Source organism: Coffea arabica, chromosome 3c (assembly GCF_036785885.1).
Source record: "Coffea arabica cultivar ET-39 chromosome 3c, Coffea Arabica ET-39 HiFi, whole genome shotgun sequence".
Taxonomy (NCBI): Eukaryota; Viridiplantae; Streptophyta; class Magnoliopsida; order Gentianales; family Rubiaceae; genus Coffea; species Coffea arabica.
In genome coordinates, this window is record NC_092314.1 from 38,179,806 (window position 1) to 38,198,595 (window position 18,790).

Below are 18,790 nucleotides of genomic sequence, written 5' to 3' on the forward strand. Positions count from 1 at the left end.
TCATTTCTTTTGCCCTTGATCAATGGTTCAAGCTTTCTACAATAGCAAGTCCATGGATAACTCAGGTGTTCCAGTTCATCATACGCAAAAAACATGAAAAAAATTTTCTGCACATTTCATGAGGCCTTCCTTCGTTTGCAGATACTTCGATCAACAAATTAGAAAATTTTCTGATGATGGATCATGAGTTGGTTGCATGAGACAGTGTAGTGCAGCTTTTATAGAAGTATTCCTCACAAAGCATGGATTATCATTTTCTAAAAGATACTATCACTGATTATCATATCCTAAAACATACTATCGTGGTGAAAACTTCCGTCTACTCCATAAAGTTGTATTCTTTTAAGGGTTCTTTGTCTATAATAAGTACTTTTAGGACACTGGTGAAGTGGGATGAAATATTTATTATGATGGCTCTAAGATCCATTCTATCAACATTTTTATGTGGATATCTATTTTTTTCTATCTATTCTTATCTTATTAAATGTCCAAACCTTTATTAAGGTTTAAGTCTCCTACCTATTATTGTTACGACATGCTTGATTATTGTTGTTAAGAAACAATTTACATTTCATATTTTTGTCTCCATTTATTATATATATTATTATTTTTTTTGTTATGATCAACAAAAAGAGAAAGGCAAAAGGAGAAAAAGATAATTTATCGGCCCTGGCTGACTTTTATTTCAGAAGATGTAAAAAACTTATATATATATATATATATATATATATATATAGAGAGAGAGAGAGAGAGAGAGAGAGAGAGAGAGAGAGAGAGAGAGCAAACAAAAGCCATAAAAAATGATAGTAGCTGGTTGCGTTGAAGTCAACCTGGAAGTTTATTTTCTTTCCATTTTTTCTTTTTGTTCCCTTTTGGGAAGTATAATAGTCTTGCGTGGAAAATGATATACAAGACTGTTCTTTTTTTTTTTTCCTAACTTTGCTCACTAAATCATAGAGCAATATGACGTTTTCTTTCTTTTTTTACTTCTTTTAAATAGTCAAAGCATGGGATAGAAAAAATGATGCGGAAGCAGGTAGAAGGAATGGTTTCACGAGCTTTTTCCAAAAATAACAAAGGAGCGATTCAAGATAACAAAATTACAACAAAGACAGAAAACGAGAAAAAAAAAAAAAAAAAAACGAAGTGCTACTCCGATGAAGTCCGATGCCAATGTTGGCGTCGGTCCTCCTCTGAAGGGAAGTCCGGCGGAGATCTTCGGACTTCCTCTGAAGTTGTGGCAGTGCAGCTTCCGTTTGCTCTCTCTTTTGCCTGCTCCATTTTGTCCAAAACCTTCCCAGCAACTTGTTCTACATCAAAAAACTGTAGTGGGATAACCTTGAGAAGATATGCACACCTAAAAATATATTTATGAAGTTTATCGCCTTTGTTTAGTAGGGAAATGGTAAGATTTAAAAAGCATAAAGAGAGAAATTACATATTAATCGATAGGAGTTAGGCAAGCATTATTCGAACTTGTCGATATTTATTGTTCATCTTCACTAGGAATTAAGTAGTCTAATTCAGGTTCTTGTTATACACACAGATGGTAAAAAATAGACAGAACTAAGGGGCGAGAGAGTCATGGCTGCCCAAGTTTTTCAAAAGACTAGTTGGAGATGGGCCTCGTGCTTCGCCTGAGGTTGCCCACGCAAAGATGTCGACTAGCTGTCTACGTTTTCAGACTCGGACCGGATATCGACTCTATCAAGGTTAAAGGACAGATGTCAATGGATTAGATTAAATTTAATCAGAGGTTGAATTGGATGATGTCATAAATAAATATATTTAAAAATTAAAATATTATACGTAAATACCTAAGAGCATATTAATATTAATAAAAGGCATATTCATATATATTTGATGTTTCAAATGTATTTAACAAGAAACTATAAAGAAATTAGAATGATCAAGTAATAATTTTTATTATTCAATGAACATTAACAAGTTTAAAATTAAAATTATAGATTTGATTGAAAAATAGCATCAAGCTTTAGGACAATATTTTTAAAGTATGAAATATTTGAAATATATTAATAATTTTAAATAATTTAGGTGTCAAAACATAATATTCAAAATGCGTTGATCCCACGTCATTCAAAGCATAATTTGAAAGGTGACGCTTATCAAATAGTTGTGGGACCACGTTACTCCTACAAAGACCAGCCCAAAGAATAGTTTGGAATGGGAGCATGGATTGCTAGCGTCAAATGGCCCATCAACCACACGCCACTTCAATCAACAGGTGCACATGGGCCCCTACATTTGTAGCCTTTTGCCCTTTGCCCCTTGCTCGGTTTTACCCATTCTTTTGGTTTTTCCGGTCAAACCTGACGATTTTAACCTTATTTGACCGAGTTTTTATCAATCCGAGTTTTTAAGTTAACTCGGACTGGACCACTTGACTGATTTTCGATTTAATTGGTCGGATCAATCAGTTCAATTCGAGTTTGAAAACATGGCTGGCGGTGCACGTATATGGGAAATAAAAAATTTCAAAACAGAAGAGTAATAACGGAAATTTAAGAAAACAATCAGCAATACAGAAAAGAAGAGAAGTAACCATTTACGTAGATGAATGGATTGTGCTGTCAGTCTGATTTCATTAGTAAAAAGAGTATTCTAAATTAATATGGGTTTGTCTAAGGGTTGGTTATAGGCCATTCAATTCATTAAGATATATTTCAGTTATCATTTTTGAAAGTGTAAAATTAATTAGTAAAAAATAAATAAATACAAGAGAGGGTAGGTAAGATTAAATAAGAAAAATATAAAATGCAAAAAAATGTAATAATTGTTAGTATATGCATATACATGATAAGTTAGATAAATGTTAGGTGTATTAACAAGTGCCCTATGGACACTCATTAAAAAAATCCAATAAAAATAACTATTGATCTGGGGCATCCATTGGTGTACTAAGTGTAGGAATCACAATGGGAGCCAAAGCTGAAACAGTAGGTAGATATAAGGTGTATCTTATTAAGTAAGGAAAAAGAACTCTGATCTGTTTAACAAACAGAAAAAATTTTGATGCACTTGAATTAAGTAGAGTTCATAAAAGGACATATTCTATTAGCTAGTTAAAAACGTGCCTTATGTCAATAATGAGGATAAAAATTTTAGTTAAGTTTCATAAAGATAAGGTAATAAAAGATGTTAAAATCATTACGAAACAGTAAGAAATGAAGGCAACCAAACTCTCATAACATGAATTGAAATAACTAAAAAGACTAATAATATCTGTTACCAACAGTTGCAGGGTAAGTTTTCATTAAAACTATTCATGTACGTAATATCAATGGTCTAATTGTATTCACAAGTGTGTTAATGAATAAAGTGTTATAAAACTAATAAAATAAACTATCAAAAGTTGGGATTGAAATAGTAGAGTGAGAAGTGAAGAGAGAGAGGAACTATAGTATTATTATTTTCACTGATCAAAATACTTCCAGGTTACAAATGAAGTAGGATTCACCCCTATATATAGGTGATCCAAGATCAAAGATATATGAACCATGTTAAATACTAATACATGAATTTAGTATTTCAAGTACATCCATAAATGGGTTCATCCAATGTATCAATGAATCTAGGGAGAATACATGTATCTATCTTCTTGAGAATATAAACGGACATCCACATCTTATATTCCTCCTTGAGAATATCAACGGACATCCATATCAGAATATCAATGGACATCCACATCTTATAATTATTTCATAACACTCTCCCCTGGATGTCCATTACACAAATAATATGCCTCGTTAAAACCTTACTAGGGAAAAATCCAGTGGGACAAAAATCCTAGTGAAGAAAAAAGAGTACACTATTTTGGTGTAATAATTTCTCCCCCTGATGCAAATATTATATGAGATCTTTTAGTCAACGTATTCCAATATTCTTCACCAGTTTTTCAAATGTAGCAGTCGGCAATGCCTTGGTAAACAAATCTGCCAAATTATTATCCGATCGAATTTGTAGCACATCAATTTCACAATTCTTCTGCAAATCATGTGTAAAGAAGAATTTCGGTTAAATGTGTTTCGTCCTATCTCCTTTAATATATCATCCTTTTAATTGAACTATACAGGCTGCATTATCTTTATATAAAATTGTTGGAGGATTTTTCTTCTCGAAGGTTAACCTATTACTCTTCCGGATGTAGTGGATCATTGATCTCAGCCAAACACATTCTCGACTGGCCTCATGAATTGTTATTATTTCAGCATGATTTGATGAAGTGACAGTTAATGATTGTTTTGTAGAACGCCAAGAAATGGCTGTACTGCCACAAGTAAAGAGATAGTCAGTCTGAGATCGTGCTTTATGTGGGTCAGACAAATACCCCAGCATCAGCATATCCAAGCAACTCAGGCTTAATTTTATTTGAATAAAACAAACTAACATCATTGTTCCTTGGAGATAGCGAAAAATGTGTTTAATACCATTCCAATGTTGTCTTGTAGGCGAGGAACTAAATCTTGCTAATAAATTTACAGCAAATGATATATCTGGCCTTGTACAATTAGCAAGATACATAAGCGCACCAATTGCACTGAGATATGGTACTTCAGGATCAAGTATCTCTTCATGTTCCTCTCGTGGCCTAAAGGGATCCTTATTAGGATCTAGTGATATGACGACCATGGGGGTACTTAATGTTTGTGCTTTATCCATACAAAATCGCTTTAATACTTTCTGAGTATAAGCAGTTTGGTGGACAAAAATTCTACCTTCTAAATGCTCAATTTGTAAACCAAGGCAGAATTTTGTCTTTCCAAAATCTATGATCTCAAATTCTTTCTTCAAATATTCGACAGTCTTTTGGATCTCTTCAGAAGTTCCAACATATATAGCAATAATCACAAAATTTGACCCATTTTTTTTGATAAAAACATATGGACATATTGGTTCATTAGTATAATCTTCTTTAGTTAATCATTCATTGAGGCGATTATACCACATACGTCCAGATTGTTTGAGCCCATACAAAGACTTTTGTATTCTAATAGAATACACACCTCTAGGATTTGATTTACATGCTTCAAGCATGTTGAATCTTTCAGGGATTCTCATGTAAATATCATTTTCAAGATTTCCATACAAATAAGCAGTGACAACGTCCATGAGACACTTATCAAGTTTTTCATGCATTGCAATACTCACAAGATACCTAAATGTGATCGTATCCACTACAGGTGAATACGTTTCATCATAATCAAATCCAGGTCTTTGTGAAAAACCCAGGGCTACAAGTCTTGCTTTATATCTCACAATTTCATTCTTTTCATTTTTTTTCCTCACAAAAATTCTTTTGTATCCAACTGACTTTACATCTTCAGGTGTTTGAACTACAGGTCCAAAAACTTTCCTTTTAGCCAATGAATCTAATTCAGATTGTATCGCATCATTCCATTTTGACCAATCATTTCTATGCCGACATTCATCAATCGATCTAGACTCATGATCCTCATCAACTTCTTTAATATCAAGTGTTACATTTCATTAGGCTCCAATTAAATTTTCTATAATTTCATTCTCTTCAAGAGTTGGCTCTTCGGGAGCTGGCTCTTCAGGAGGTTAAATTTTGTCATGACATTTATTTAATCTCCAAAAACATTTGAAGTCAATTTATGCCTTATATAGATAGGGCGACCTTTATTTGTAGCACTTGTGCATGTCCTTCAGGGACATTAATTTTAAAAAGAGTATTTCTTGCAGAAATAGTTGATTTAATGACTCTTCTGAATTGATAAATATAACTTTCTTCAAATGAAGAATTTCTTGAACTTCTAGTTCACATTATTTTGTATGAGAATCGAAGAAATCCAATTTTTCAGATGATTTCCTTTCGGTTGATCTTTTCCTTCCCCTAATGTCGGGATAGATCACTCATCAATATTTTACGATATTTAATCATAAAAGGTGATGCATACCTGACATATATTTCTTTTGGAGCCATGTATAATATAAAGGGGATATGTATAAATACTTGTAGATATTTAAATATTCTCACCTTTGCCAAACCATATATTCATTGGGATCAGTAAACTTCTGGTTTACTACAGGTGATGATTATAAATTAAATGAGAATAAAAACAACTATATCGATAATCATTTCACTCTCAAATAATTATTATGATATAATCAACCTTTATCTCACTTGTTCTTTATTATTATCTCATTTAGTGTCTCAATTTAATATTCATTTCGACGGATATCTCTAAAACTTAATAAATTTCTTCGAGACTTGGGAGAAAGTAGTGCATTATTTATGACAATTTTAGTTCCTTTAGGGAGAAATAGAATGACTCTTCCGGAGCCTTCAATCAATTTTGCACTACCACTGATGGTATTAACATTTGTCTCTCCCATCTCCAAAGAAGAAAAATATCTTTTATTTTTTAATATAGTGTGCATAGAAGCACTATCAATGAGGCAAATGTTATCATCACCATTATATAGTCCCAAATGTTTGGCATCCATTTCTTCTTCAGGAAGAAAAATAAATAAACATTAATAAAAGATGTGAGAATAGATATATGCAAAGTAAATTGATAAAATATGCAAGACTAACAACATATCAAACATCTAAACAAATATTTAATATACGATCATTTTGCATCTTCAGGATGCTCAAAGAAATCAGCAACATCTAGATGTATCATGTCAGCATCATCATCATCATAAACATCGTTTTGGTCGATAAAATTTGTCTCGGCATTTTTATCTTTCTTTTTCAAAGATATGCTTGATAAAGGTCAATAAGGTGGTCAGTCGTATGACAGGCACGGGACCAATGACTTTCCACGCCATACTGATAGCATTTTTCTGATCAATGTTATTATGGGGGATATTTTATTGCTTGCCACGATTATTGTCATAAGGTACAAATCTATCACGTCCGCGTCAACGGCCACGACTACGTCCTCGGCCTCCTCGACCACATCTACGGCTACGTCTGCGACCACAACCAGAATTTTGAGGTTGAGTCGCATTCGCTTCAGGGAATGGACTGTTACCAGTTGGTCGGGACTCATGATTTTTCAATAATAATTCATTGTTTTGTTCAGCCAAGAGGAGACATGCAATAAGTTCAGAATACTTCTTAAATCTTTTATCTCTATATTGCTGTTGCAGGAGTATATTAGAGACATGAAAAGTAGAGAATGTTTTCTCTAACATGTCTTCATAAGTAATTTTTTTCACCACATAATGTTAATTGAGAAGTAATTCTGAACATGACTGAAATATATTCATTGACAGATTTAAAATGTTGTAGCCGTAAGTGAAGCCAATCATATCGGACCTTTGGAAGAACGACCAACTTCAGGTGATCGAATCTTTATCATTTAAGTATTTCAAAGGACAAGTGGATTCTCAAGAATAATTAATATACTATAATAGTATCTCCAAAACTCATTGCATCAGGGTGTAAGAATCTATATCAAATTATTCTCATGATAATAATGATAAGTAAGAAGAATTGAAAGAAGAAATATTACCTCAAATATGGCAAATAGTATATGTTTGTGTTTAGTGGTTGTTCAACAGTAGGCACTTGTATTTTACGATCATTCTAATGTTAGCCGTAAGAAATTGAAATAAGTTTATGTGTAAGAAATTTACCTCAATAGTTCATCAAGGGTTTACCCAAGGAAAAATTCAATAGTTGATTTGACACTAGTAAAATCCTGACAGAGTCTCGTGTTTTGCTTTAGTTCAAGGTAGAGCCTCCGTTTTCACCTTTTGCTCAGAAGTAGAGACTCGTGCTGATAACATGTTGTGAAACAAATAAAATAAACTACTAACATAGGGATTGAAATAGTAGAGTGAGAAGCAGAAAGAGAGAGAAGAACTATAGTATTATTCTATTCACTGATCAAAGTACTTCCAGGTTACAAATGAAGTAGGATTCACCCCTATATATAGGTGATCCAAGATCAAAGATACATGAACCCTATTAAATACTAATACATGAATTTAGTACTTCAAGTACATTCATAAATGGATTCCTCCAATGTACCAACGAATCTAGGGAGAATACATGTATCTATCTTCTTGAGAATATAAACGGACATCCACATTTTATATTTCTCCTTGAGAATATCAACGAACATCTACATCTTATAATTATTTCATAACATAAGGCAATTAAAGTTGTAATATATGAACATCATTTGTTGGGTAAACATCTACATGCAACCAATAACAAGAAGCCAATTTTCCTAAGTTCAGCAGTCAAGAAAAAAAAATTCAAACTACCGTTTGTTATGGTGGAATGCAAAAAGACATGAAAACCACACCAGTTTGTCCAATCCATTTCATTGTTAGTAGGGACATGAAAGGAACATAGGGGCCTCATTGTAAAACAACACTTGAAAATCTGGACATTATGGTCAAAACAAAGAAACAAGCAAACCGTTCTCAGTCCAATAGTCCAAAAAACAAGCACTAACCAATACTAAAGTCTAAAACCCCTTCCAAATTGACCAAAACACTCGCCTACTTATGGTGCGCACAAGAGGCCATGAATTACTATTCACAAACTCATCTTCCCCATTTTTTTGTTAGGGATTAGTGATATACAGCCCCAACTCCAAAACTCTAATCGCAAAAGATTTTATAGCGTGAGAGATCAAAAAATAGGGACAGAGATATATTTAAACTGTGGATATGTTTGTAAGTACTATGTTTACATTAGAATATTAGATCAGCTTTTTAGTCTTTTTGAGGTTAAACACACAAAAGCAATACGTGCATTATGGATAAAAAATTGTGTATGTTCATGATTAGGAGAGTTCCATCTTTTTATAATACTATTGAAGATCAAATTTGCCAATTATTTTCTTGTAGATATCTATTTTTCTATCTATTCTTATCTAATACTCTAACGAAAAATGTAACAACTTCTTTTAGTAGTTTGATCATTTTTGTTAAGGAATTATCACACTTCCATGATTTTATGGCCATTTATTTTTAGAATGGGGGCTGCCTGATAGACAACTAAAGGAAAAACAGAAAAAGTCTTCAAAACCACAATGAAAATGAAACTCTTCTTGTTTACTATGTTGTTTATTTTGCTAAAGAAAGGAAGAGAAAATTTTGCTTTATCAAGAGAAAAAATAAGGGAAGAAGAGACAACTTAGCAGCCATGGAACTTAAAAAAATAGGAGAAAAACTTAGCAGCCCTGGAACTGACTTTTATCTCCAAACCCATTATTAATGTGAAATAGAAACCAAAAGAATTCAAATGAATAAACGATCAAAGAAAAATATAGCCTAAAAGAAAGGCCATAATATAATAAAAAAAAGAAAAGGGAAAAACCCTAAAACATGCAAAAATAATAGAATGGCCCATGGCAAGTTCAACAGCGGAAAGCTGAAGTGAGCCCAAATTTAGGGTTGCAAACTAGTCGAGTCGAGTCAAGTTTTGGCCTAATCGATCCGAATCTTGACTTAATTTTATTGAACTCGAACTGGAACTTGAGTTTGACGAGCTGACAATTTAAAACTCGAGCTCAAACTCGACTTGATTCGAGCCGAGCTTGTGTTCGAAAAAAATAAAAAATAATTATTTTATTTTTTAAAAAATAAATAAAATAATAATAAATAATAAAATATTAAGGATATATATATATAATTTTACTATTAAAATAAAAAATATATAAATACTTAAAATAAAAAAAATAAAAATATATAATTAAAATATATATATATATATATATATATATATATATATATATATATATATATATATATATATATATATATACTTGAACTCGCGAACCGGCTCGCGAGCTAACGAGTTTAATATTTTTTGAGTTCGATTTCGACTCGAACCAGCGTGAGCAGGTCGATTCGTTTGCAACCTAAGCCCAATAAAGCAAATCCTACAGCCGGCTCTTAAGCCGAACGATCAGAGTTTCGCTAATTAAAATAATCACAAATTATAAAAAAAAAAAAATCAATCACGAGTTAGACCACTTCAATATTACATCTCCTTGGTCAACACGTAACACAGTTTGGAGAATTGCGGAATATTCAACCTTGACGTTCAAAGTTTCAAACATGACTCCAGACCGCACTTCCCTGCTATAAATACCCCAACAATCTCCGCACTTCTGCATCCATTGCAAGCATAACCAAGAATCAACAACCAAATCACCTATATTTTGAGCTGGTAACTTTGTTCTTTTTTCGAGGGTTTTAGTCGATTTTTGGGTTCAAGATGGATTGCAGAAAAGCAGCGATTCTTGTATTGGTTTTTGTCATTTTTGTTGCTATCATGGGCCAAGTTCATGTGGAGGCAGCGAGGTTGTTGACAGAGGAAGACTTCGCAGGTGCCAATCACTTGGATAAATTTCCTTCGGTCTATGCAAAAGCAAGAGACACGATGTCGCATTGGCTTGAAAGGTTGGCTTCTGGACCTAGCCCTAGAGGACCTGGTAATTAAGCTTAAAAGTTTGGCCAGCAAGTATTTAGGGAGCGGTTCGGCCATGCAAGGACTTGACAACCAACACTACTACACTAGTATATTTTGGTAGTATTTACTATCTAGAGAGGGTCTAAGACTCTGTTTTTTTTTTTTTTTGGTTATTTCATTCATTCATTCTTTGATGTCTTGTTACACTATGAAATCTTAATGCACAGATGTATATTTCTGACTTTTGCCCTTGAAGTGGCAGTTATAATGATAGATTTTTTTTTCTTAATGCTTTCTTTCATTTCTTTTGCCCTTGATCAATGGTTCAAGCTTTCTATAATAACAAGAACATGGATAACTCAGGTGTTCCAGCTCATCGTATGTAAACAACATGACAAATTTTTGCTGTACAATATCTGAGCCTTGGTTTTTGGTGCAGCAAAAGTAAATTGTTAAAAAATAATCTAATGATTGGCATCTTCACGAGCCCCTCCTTAATTGCAGACACTTCGATCCACAAATTAGAAATTTTTCTGATAGATCATGAGGTGGCTGCGTGAGATAATATAGTGCAGCTTTTATAGAAGTATTCCTCAAAAAAAAAAAAAAAGGACTATCATTTCCTATAAGATCCAATAACGATTATCATTTCCTATAACATACTATCTACTCCGTAAAGTTAGTATTCTTTTAAGGGGTTTTTGCCTAAAATAAATACCTTTAGAACACTGGTTGTAACGCTCGGAGCCCAAGGGCTACCCCAAGCAACTTTTGAGCTGAGATCGCATGTTCAAAATGGTTTATCTAAATTATTCAGTAGCCCATGGATCGGAGGTTTTATCCCAATGTGGGACATTTTACTCTTCTCACCTTCAGAACTTTGCATCCTCATAAAATCCATTACAATCTAAACTGTCCACTTAATCGTAGGCAGATTCTAGAGGTGACTCGTGCGAGTTCTAAAGGTAACCCACAGTCCAATATGGTACTTAATCTCATAAGTTCTAGAGCTAGTCTCCATTGAACGTAACACTTAACTGCACACAATACTTAGTTCCTTACAATTCCTTACATAATCAGAACTATTACACCACTTAGCTCCAAACTCACCTCGAGGTGGCCCTATCGAACATGACACTTAGTTCCGCACAACACTTAGTTCATCGAATGTGACACTTAACTCGGCACAATTTTACTTAATTTCTTACATTTTCTCGCGTAGTTAGAACTGTGACACCAATTAGCCCAAACTCACCTCGAGGTAATCCCCATTGACTGTGTTATTTAGTTTTACAGAGCACTTACTTCCTTACACTTCATTGCGTTGTCAAAACTATATATAACATCACTTGGCCCAGGTTTACCCCGCATAGAGACCTCACGAAACTTGTTCTAATATCATTTGTAACGCTCTGGGTCTAAGGGCTACTCCAAGCAACTTTTGAACTAAAACCATAGGGTTCAAAATGGCTACTTCAAGTTATTCGGTATCCCATGGATCAAAATCTATATGCTATGCTTTTCTCTTTTTTTGGTTCCAACATGGGACATTTCACTAGTAACATGGGACATTTCACTAGGATGAAATCTTCTATTATGACGGCTCTAAGTTGATCAATTCTTTCAACTTTTGATATCTATTTTTTGTACCAGGTTTAAGTCTCCTACCTATTATTGCCACAACATTTTGTTAGTAGTTTGATTGTTGTATATGATTTGAATTTTAAATTTAAATTCATGTCATATGACATTATTTGAACATACTAGTTTAAAAAAATTATATACTGATAGTACATAAAATATTAATTCTATATATATATATATAGACAAACATGCACTAAAGAAAAGCCAAAAAAAAAAGGAGAAAAAGACCAAAACAAACCGAAATAAAGAAAAGCCTGCCCTTAATGCCCAACGATCAAAATTGCTGGCTGCATTGTAGTCAGCCTTCAAGTTTGAATTCTTTCCATTTTTTCTTCTTGTTGCCATATCGGGAGTATAATAGTCCCCATTTATTAGGCTTGTACTGGACCGGATTGGCCAGTCTTAATTGTGAACCGGTCTTCTTTTTAAATTGGTCATTAGCAAAAAATCGTTTTGATAAAAAAACTAATCAAATCTGTTAGAATTGGTCAAACTAGTGATCCGATTTGATTGTTTGATCTAGTTCTCAAACTTTTTTTCTTATTTTTGAACATAATTTGAGTTAACTAAATTGCAAAACTTTCATTTATTAATAGGAATAAAAAAACACCACTCACTTAGTGCAAACAAAAAAATCACTCACATCTATAAGCGGTCTCTAAATCAAGAAATTTTCATCCGTATCATCTTATCATTTTATCATTAGTGATTCCAATTTTCATTAGAAAAGCCATAATCCCAATAAAAAGAACTCAAATTAGGTATGATTTGTTTTAATTTAGTTTTTCAATTAGTTATAACCAAAAACTTAATTTCAATATTTCTAAAACTTATAAAAATATAAAATAATTATGACATCATGATGACATTAGCTAACTTTTAAGAATGATCCAACTGATTCAACCAGTTGACTCTTGACTCAATAGTTTAGTCGAGTTATTATCCTATCCGAGTTTAATAACATTCATGATAGTCTTGCGTGAAAAATGATACTCCCTCCGTCCCACTTTGTTAGTCTTGTTTTCCTTTTTCGTCCGTCCCAAATTGTAGTCCACTTTCCCATTAAGAAATGTAGTAATCTTTCAAATTATCTAAAATACCCTTATTAAATATCTTGTTATTACTACATTGTTATTAAATACTAACCCACTACATTGAATACATTGAGTTTTTCCAATACATTGAATACATTGACTACATTGATTAGCATAAGGGTATTTTAGGAAATTATTAATCTAAATTTATGTTTCCAACCAAATTAATTACACTTTCTTAATCTGTGTGAAAAAAAGACCAAGACTAAGAAAACGGGACGGAGGGAGTATATAAGACGATTCTTTTGTCTTCTTATTTTGGGAGTATACATCTCATGGGATCATAGAGCGATGTGACTTTTTCTTTCTTTCTTTCTTTCTTTTAAATAGTCAAAACATGTGATAGAAAAACTATAGTAGGATAGCCTTGATTAAGATATACCGTATGCAGAACAAAATGTACTATCAAACATCTAAAAATATATTTCTAAACAAAAAAAGATATTTCTGAAGTTTATCTCTCTCTCTCTCTCTCTCTCTCTCTCTCTCTCTCTCTCTCTCTCTCTCTCTCTCTCTCTCTCTTCTCTAACAGAAAAAGGGTAGAATTTAAAAAGTGATGAGAAAGAAGGAGGATTTGTCTAAAGTTTATCTCACTAAACCAATTTGCAAAACCATCAGCCTTAGGCTAATGGCCACCACCAAGCCTTTAAGGCTTTGGTGGGGTGGGAGGCAGCCACAGTTGTGGTTCTTCAAAAAATATCCAGATAGGTGCGTGGTATACCTGTCTGATCCGGTGATGGTTCTGTTGGGGAGACCAATTTGCAAGAGTTACATATTAATCACTAGGAGTTAGGCAAACATTATTCAAACCCGTCGATATTTATTTTTCATCTTCACTAGTAATTCGGTACTCTAATTCAAGTTCTTGTTATAGATACATAAGGTCAAAAAAAGACAAAACTAAGGGGCAGGAGGGTCATGGATGCCCAAGTTTTTCAGAAGATTAGCGATGTACAACCCAAACTGCAAAACTCTAATCGCAAAAGATTTTAAAGCGTGAATGATAAGGAAAAAAAAAAAGGGATATTAAACAGTGGATATATTTGTAAGTACAACGCTTTACATTAGAATACTAGATACATTTGAATTCTACATAACTTTCTAAAGATTTGTCTGCATTAGTTCTTACGCTTGGGCGTTAGATATATTTGAACTCTACGTGTTCCTACTGAGTTATGTTTTAAGTTAGTTAATATCTAAAATCAAATTTCGAAGTATTTATAGCTATTCTTTGATAAACTTTTCCTGCCTCTGAAAATTGAAAAGGCTGGTGATAATTATGGTTCATCAATGTCAACTTTTTGGTCTATTTGAGGTTAAACACACAAAAGCAATATGTGCATTATGTATAAAAAATTGTGTATACTCATGATTGGGAAAGTTCCATCTTTTTATAATACTATTGAAGATCATATTTACTATTTATTGTATACAGATGCCTATTTTTTCTATCTATTCTTATCTCATTTCCTAACCATAAATGTTACAAGTACTTTAATTTGTTTGATCAATTTTGTTAAGAAATTATCGCACTCCATGTTTTATGGCCGTTTATTTTTAGAATTCGGGCTGATTGATGAAAAAAAAAGGAACAACAGAAAGAGACTGCAAACAAAAAGGAAAATGAAAGTCTTCTTGTTTATTTCGTTATGGAAAGGAAGAGAAAGTTTTGCTTTATGAAGATAAAAAATTATAGGGAAGAAGTGACAACTTACCAGCCCGAAAAGAATCCAAAAGATGAAAGAAAAATATAATCCAAAGAGAGGCCTTGAAATACGTTAAAAAAAAAACTGAAAAGAGGCTAAAATAAAGGATAGGCCCATGGCAAGTTCCAAAGCGGAAGCCAGCAGCGAGCCCAAAAGGGCTATCCTCCAACCCGTTCTTATGCCCAACGATCAGAGTTTCACTAAAGTCAACTTTGAAGGATTTTTTCTTTTTCTTTTTTTTTAAATATATGAAGACTCTTGATTTTTCTTCTTCCTTTGGTAAATACATCTTACTAAACTGTAGAAGCAGTAAGAGTTTTCTTCTTCTTTCTTTTTTTTTTTTTCCCTTTAATAAGTCGAAACATGGGATGCAAAGACAATAACGGATCTAATCACATGAAGCTTCATAAGATATACGGGATGCAGAATATAAAGAACAAAATATATTATCAAGCGTCCAATATATATTTCTAAAATTATCCTACATCTTAATTGACACTCCCTCTATCCCATAAAAATAGAAGTGTAAGTTAATTTAGATGTTAATTTTAGGCATACTTCCATTTTCATGTAGAATAGAAGTACAAGTTAATTTAGATCAAGAAATCATTTTTGGCTAGGACTTTCTCCTTCAATACTTATAATATTTCATTCAAACATAGAGGATGGAAGGCCTAATCTAGTGTCGTACTTATTATTTCAACAAGAATAATAATAATTTAGTTTGATAAAGATGTGCATTACATATGAATATATTAGTAAAATCATAAATAAACTATCTCTCTGAAAAAGAAATAAACCTATAATTTGCAACAAAAAAAAAAGAAAAAAGAGCCAATCTTCGCGGGACATAGTGTGCTAGGTTATGTTTATTTTCATCTTAGTCAATCCTCAACTCAAACTTGCCATGTTTATCTACATCTTCTCTACCAATCTTAATGAGGAATTAAGTACTTTTAGTTAAGGTTTTTATTATAGACAAACAAGGTCAAAAATAGATAGAACTACGGGGTTCAAGGAGAGGCGATCACCCCCATGTTTTAAAAAAATTAAATTTCTCCTGTGTTGGAAAATAGAAAAGGCCAATTGATGATTCTGGTCCCTCAAAGCCCCTTTATGAGGTTAAACAAACAAATGCAAGTGCCATTTGATAATTATTATTCCAACAATCAAGTTGATTTGTTTATTCTGTTTTGAGGCTTTAAACTAACTCCATTTCATAGAGATAGATCCATACCTAAACAGATAGGAGTCTTTTAGGTAGATCATTCGAGTATTCAAGAGCTGTGAAGAAGTAGGCCAATCCCGGAAGATTGGGCTAATCTGTTTTGGTTATGTCTTCATTTCTAAGTTTATGTTGCGTTTGATCTTGGACCACGAACATATATAGCTGGCAAATAGCAATCTTTCTTCTCCTTTTCTTTTCTTTTTTGGTTTCTTTTCTCTCTCCCATGTTTCTTTTGTTCTAACTAGTGTTCAATCTTTCAAAAGTAACTTTTTGTCCGTGTATATATATATTGTCTAATGGCGACGAAGGAATACAACGCCACAATGATTTTTACGGGGAATCAATGCTAGTGGAATCGAACAGTGATGATCCAGTGAGCTATCATGTTCTCGATCAAATTGCAGAATCGAAGCAATTGAAAAGCATGCTAGGCACTGGACTAATGCAGACATACTCCTCATTGATTCTTTCATGTGGTGGTAGCAACCTGAAGTGGCGCTTGTGTAAGTACATTTTGAATGTCCCAATAGATTCAACAGCTTCCCAAGATTTCTTTTGGCTATTGATACTGGTGCCTTTTTGATCAAGTGATAGAAATTCAGAAGAAGGTGCGGAAGAGGCTGATGGCTTTGCGAACATGGTCAGATTAGTTGGACATCCATATCAACCGGACCAAAACAAAATTGCTTTTCATGAGTTAGTCTCGTGTTTATAAGATGCATAAAAAATCAGTTTCTCCACGACTATTTTGCTGTTGCAGTAATCACAAGAAAATGTAGACAATGCAATTCTTTTTACTGTATTCCCTCCAACCTAGTGTTAAGAGTAGTTTTCTGAGAACTCAACCTTTTATGGAGATATATAATTATTATGTCTAAGTGATGCGGTATTAGATGAATTTAGATGTATAACCTTTGATTTAAACCATTCACTTGACAGATTGCGCATTGGGCAATATACAAGTTACTTTTTCAAATGACAAATTTGAAAAGCAAGTGTTGATTTCAAATCGGTGATCTTGTTTTGAGATGTCAAACAAGTGAAAATACAATATTAACAAGGGTAAAAAACAAAAAAGCCCCATGTGGTAAACCCAATATATAAATAAACCCCTTGTGGTAAACCTAATATATATATAAGCCCCCTATGGTTTTAAAATATACAATGCGACACCTCATGCTTTGAACTAATTTGTAACCCTGACGGAAATCGGTAAAATTAATGGGAACTGATGAAAGGACCAAAATGCCCTTGTATAATAACCAAAAGGCAATTGAACAGAATCATTTGTTCCATTCAAATCCTACAAAGAGAGAGAGAGGGAAAGCGAGAGCGAGAGAGAGCAACCAAAGCCGAACCAAACGGAATCAAGTAAGAAGAGCGAAGGAGACGAAGATTTCTTCCATAAAATCGAAGGCAAATGGGTATGTATGTTATACTTCATTCATGTTATAATTAATTAAAATTAGTTCATGTATGTTCTAATTAATTACGGTTTAGGGTTACCCATCTCAGATTTTTACTAAATTGATTTCAATATTTAGGGCTGATGATGTTATTTACTTTAATAATATGCAATATTTGGATATTAACCTTAGAAAAATTCTGATTTTGTGAGTTTTGGGACTGGTACTTTGGATTTAAAGTCAAGATTTTTGCTGATTTGGGACTACAACTTTGGATTTAAAGCCGAGATTTTTTGTTGATATTTGGGTGTTGAACTAGGAATCATGCAAATAATTTCTGAAATGTCCATTTCTGATAGGAGATTTTTGCTGATTTGGGACTGCAACTTTGGATTTAAAGCCGAAATTTTTGTTGATATTTGGGTGTTGACTAGGAGTCATGCAGATAATTTCTATTTGGGTGTTGACTAGGATTCATGCAAATAATTTCTGAAATTTCCATTTCTGATAGGAGATTTGTGCTTGTTAGGGACTGCAACATTGGATTTCTATTTGGGTGTTGACTAGGATCTGTTTGTGTGTGTTTGTGTGTTTGAGTACGACTCAATTACTTGTTACAATTAGATATTTAACAAAGAATTGTGAGTAAAACTATAAAATTCTATACTTGTCACTGTCTTATCTGGTTTGGTAGTCCATAATGCTATTAAAATTGGTTGTGTTTGTACTTTTCTGTTTATTTGGTTTTATGTATATGAATGATGGAGACATAATAGTCGGGAGACTAAAACATATTTATTATATTCCTTGAAATATTCAACAGAAGAAGACAAGTCAGAGGAAAAAGTAGACATACATATGTATTTTGATAGAAAATTTGGAGAATATCCTGCTCTCTACTACACAGGAACCCGTATGGCTATCTTTAAAAATAGACTTCAAGACCAGATCTCCATAATTAGCCTTTGTAGGATGTTTAAAAAAGTGGATGAGAATGCAACTAGAGTGACTTTCTAGTTTTGTGCTCCACAAGTAGACTTAAATGGTGGCCTACATCCAATTAAGGATAATGATGATGTTAAATTGATGAATAAAGCACATTCGGGTTTGGCAACAAGGATAATATGTGCTTGCAGTGGGGATGATCCTTTTGAAAAGCCACTAGAACATGGTAGGGACAATGTGTTGGAGCCAAATTCGACAATGGATGCATCAACATCAAATAAATGTGCAGATGGTGTACATAACTCCAAAATAGACAGCAGGGATGATAGGGTACATAA